The sequence below is a fragment of the Fukomys damarensis genome, unplaced genomic scaffold (genome assembly GCF_012274545.1).
Source record: "Fukomys damarensis isolate Sample0158 unplaced genomic scaffold, DMR_v1.0_HiC HiC_scaffold_5, whole genome shotgun sequence".
NCBI lineage: Eukaryota > Metazoa > Chordata > Mammalia > Rodentia > Bathyergidae > Fukomys > Fukomys damarensis.
Genome location: NW_022900917.1, coordinates 61,911,418 through 61,916,113, shown reverse-complemented (window position 1 = coordinate 61,916,113; position 4,696 = coordinate 61,911,418). Strand labels below are relative to the sequence as shown.

Here is a 4,696-nt window from a genome sequence, read left to right as displayed (position 1 = left end):
TAAAAAAAAAAAAAAAAAAAAAAAAAAAAAAAAAAAGCTCAGTGTAAGGGCCCTATGTGCAATTGGCCTTTATATATTAGATTAATAACACATATGTTGTACTAATGATATAATACACAGTAAAACCTTGGTTTGCAAGAATAATTCATTCTGCTCATAATCAAAAGCACTTGTATATCAAAGCAGCGACAGAGAGAAGAACCTGTTGTCATGTAACATTTGGCATGACATATGTACTACTCATATTGTAAGACACTGCTTGTTTATTAAATTAAAATTTACTAGAAATGTCTGCTCATCTTGTAGAACACTTGCAGGCCAAGTTATTAGCTATCCAAGTTTTGAAAAACAAAACAAAAACAAACAAACAAACATATCAACCTAAAGGTATAGGTATGATAGCAGATTTTTTTTTTATACTGGAGATCAAACTTGGGTCCTTGTGCTTGTGAGGGAGTCGATGGAACTACTAAGGTAAATCCCTGGCCCATGACAGCAGAATATTAAACACAAGGCCCTCTCTTCCTTATAATGACTCAACAATAATATACTACCAAGATTGTCTTTGCCAAAACTTCCCAAATTAGGTAAGCATACTTAGCACTGCAGGTAACCATAAAACTAATGACAGCCACATATAAGAAAGGAAGGTTAGTGACAAGTTTATTTTTGTCTAGGACAGCTCTATGTCCTGCTGATAAGCACAGTATAATTACGAAAAATCCCTGTCTTCTCCCATAAGACTGGTAAGACAGTGGAACATAGAGATACATTTCTGGTTTCATAATGGCTTTCTGAACTGCCATGTCTAGACAGTGTGGGAAATCATAGGGATGTTCTGACAAAAAGTTCAGGACAGCTGAAACAGCAATGACATATTCAAGTCAATAGTAGTAGAATAAAAAATTAGTTCTTAAACTGGGCCTGATGGCACCCGCCTATAATTCCAGCACGTGGGAGGCTGAGGCAGGAGGATCACTGTGTGTTCCAGGCCAGCCTGGGATACACAGTGAGTTTGAGGCCAGCCTGAACTATATAGTAAGACCTTATCTCAAAAAAAAAAAAAAAATAAAGTTCTTAAGACCCTTTTAACTGGAAAAACACAAACCCAATTTTAGAAAACATATATATGAAAACAGATGCATTGCTTAAAGGTTGCCAATCCACAGAGATTAGAAAAACGATTTTTTGTAATTTTTATAGAATTGCTATTTTATTATTTAAATCATATGTACAGTATTTACCATGGTTACGCATGATTTTGTTTTGTTTCTGTTGTTGTTTTGTTTTTCTGAGACAGGTTCTCACTATGTAGTTGAGACTGACCTGGAACTCACTATGTAGCCCAGGCTGGTCTCGAACTCACAGCTATCCTCCTGCCTCAGCCTCCAGAGTGCTGGAATTACAGGCATGCACCACCACACCCGGCTTGTTTTGTCTTTTGAGACAGGGTTTCACTATGTAGTCCAGACTGACCTGGAACTCACTATGTAGTCCAGGCTAGTCTTCAACTCACAGCTATCCCCCTGCCTCAGCCTTCCGAGTGTTGGGTTTACAGGTGTGCAACACCACGCCCCGCTACTCATGATGTTTTAAGTAAATGTATAGCAAACAGTCTAAATCTAGCTAATTAAAAAAACAAACATTGCTACACAACTTTTATGCTCAGGACCCTATGTTTTCTTAGCATTTCTCAAAACTACAGCAGATTAACTGTACTTGCTATGTTTTATAATATATCTCTTGAATTTATGCCTTAGTTAACTAAAATTTCGTAGACTAGACCAACATCTGCCTAAAACTTCTCCCCAAGCACAGACCCTGGTAAACACTATTTTACTTTATACATCTGAGATTAACTGTTTTAGATTTCACATATGAATAAACTCATGGGAGTCCTGCACCACCCTGATTGAGGAGGACAAAGGAAGCACATATTCTGTCTCCATTTGCCAGTGTCATGAGGACCCAGGAATGGTGCACTCCACCTGTAGTCCCTGGATTCTCCACAGCACAGTGCAACAGAGTTGGTAACCAATAGGCTGACCTGATTAAAGAAGAGGCCAATGGCGCCATCGCTCAAGCGCCGGGAGGTAGCCTGGGCCCTGATCCACTGCAGGAAGGAGAGACATGCCTGCTCCCGACCCAGCTGCCATCGCTCAAGCATTGGGAAGGTAGCTGCGCGGGCACCCCTGAACCCCCATAAGTCCCCCCCCCGCACTCTCAGACCTCCTGATTGTCCTAGTCTTTGGACCCATTCTGCAGAGGCAGAGGTGGTCATCAAGGGAAATTTTCTGAGTTCCCAATTTTGAACATCTTTAAAGAAAGGGCGTGGGAAACCTGTAATAGAACGTTGTGGAGTTCAACCATTCAGAAGGTTGAGGAACTCAATCTGGGCCTTGCAGCCCGAGGTCGGTCAGTATCATGGGGTTCAGCCATCAGCTAACTGAGATCAGGGGGTCTTGCATCCTCGCTCTGTCTGAGCCATTAAATGGTAAATACACTATATTGAAATTTTGTTTACTACAGACATGTTCTGGACTGCTTCTTGATTTCAACTTAATTCAAATGATTTAAGGGTGATAGACTAGTGACTACCACAGGTGGTCAATGTCCAAGTTGTGCTTGATCTTAATGTGTGGCTGATTGTATCAGTTGGGATAAAGCATTGTGGTTGATTTGATGAGCTGTTTTCTCTGATGTTATGAAGATGAGAATGTCTGTGGGTCGCTAGAGACACAGAAGCTAGGGCGCAACTATATCAGGAAGATTTGGGTGATAATCCAGAGATTAAACCAAGGACAGTCTGACAACAAAAATAAAAATGAGAAAACACTTAAGCAAGACACAAAGACAGACTTCCAGTTCACCAATGGCAAACAGCAGGGCAAATGAGGATGAAAAGGCCGATAGTGAACCACCAGGACACCCTGAACTCAAAGCACAGGAAGTAACAAAACAGATCAAGCAGGCTCTAGAAAAATTCAAAACAGAAATAATTTCCCTGATAACCATAGAGATAGTGAGCAAAATGGAAGTCGTGATTCAAGACTCTAGAGCAGAAACTGACAAAAAAATAGATGAGCTCAGGACCATGATAGAAGCTATGAAGGCCCAGCATAAGAAAGAATTGGAAAAAATAAACGCCCAATATAGGAAAGAAATGGAAACCATAAAACAGTTAATTAACTAACTTTTTTTTTTCTTTTTGGTACCAGGGATCAAACTTGGGTCCTTGCACTTGACAGGCAGGTGCCAGAACCACTAAGCTAAATCCCCAGCCCTGGAATCCATAAAATAGATTCAAACAGATATCGAGGAGATTAAATACTCCATAGAAAGTGTACGCAACAGAATAAAAGAATGCCTAGACAGACTCTCAGATATAAAAGATAAGATTGCAGTCAGTGACCATGAAAAGAGAGATCTCTTAAAAACAGTAAGGGATCATGAGAAATCGATCCAACAACTCCTAGATGATGCAAAGAAGAATAACATAAGACTGATAGGAATCCACAAAGTAGCAGGAGAAAATACAAATGACTTTAAAAAAAGCTGTTCGCAGAATTAATGACAGAAAACTTCCCAAACAGAGGGGAAGAATTTGACATTTAGATAACTGAGGCATATAGGACCCCAACTAGCTACAATCAAAGTAAATCTACACCTAGATATATAATAATCAAGATCCCAGAAACCCAACAGAAGAACAAAATACTACAAGCGGTAAGAGAAAAGAAACAAATCACATACAAAGGAAAGCCCATCAGAATCAAAGCACACTTTTCAACACAAACCCTTGGGGCAAGGAGAGCCTGGAATGAGATATTTCAAGTACTAAAACAGAACAACCTCCAACCTAGACTGATGTATCCTGCAAAACTCTTTCAAAATGCAAATAAGACACTTCCACGACAAAGAACACCTGAGAAACTAAATGAATACCAAACCAGCCCTACAAGGAATTCTAACCAAGATCCTAGAAAAAGACAATGAAGGCAACAACACCATGAGGCCCACCAGAGCAAATCAAATAGGCAAGGCAAGAAATTAAAAGGAGAAGGTGAAAAAGTAAAAAGAGTCAACAAAAGGCCAATAACATGTCAATAATAAGTCAGTACATATCAGTTATAACCAGCAATGTCAATGGCCTCAACTCACCAATCAAGAGAAATAGACTGGCAAAATGGAATAAGAAGCAAAATCCAACAATATGTTGTATACAAGAAACACACCAAGTGCGAAAAGAAGCCCATAGACTGAAAGTGAAAAGATAGAAAACAATTCTCCTTGTGACAGGAGTCCAGAAAAAAAACAGGGGTAGCAATCTCATTTGCAGACAAAGTAAATTTCAAACCAAAACTGATTATAGTATTATTGATTTAGGACGGTACTGTATCATACCTCTATGAATGTAAAATATCTTGTACCTGCTTTATGATACATAGTAGGGACCGTGCTTTATCAGAGCTACATTTAATGATATTACTCTAGAATGTTCTCTTTCCAGATGGTGAAGATACTAGTAAAAAAAATGGTGCCAGGTACCACAACAGCAACAGAACTTTGCTGTTTTCTGGATATTATTCTTTTCTTTTCTTTTTTCTTTTTGTTTTTTTTTTAATGGAATGTGCTGAATGTCTATAATTTTGTTCAGATGACTGCATAACCTGGAAAAGCTGTTGCTGCTATTGAT

At 39.0% G+C, this 4,696-nt stretch overlaps 1 protein-coding gene across 5 annotated transcripts in view; it reads right to left on the bottom strand.

Moving 5' to 3' along the window:
• The window catches only part of LOC104866419 (zinc finger protein 736-like), a 43,103-nt gene that overhangs the window by 16,818 nt on the left and 21,589 nt on the right, over nucleotides 1-4,696 (bottom strand). The gene's annotated exons all lie outside the window — the stretch shown is intronic.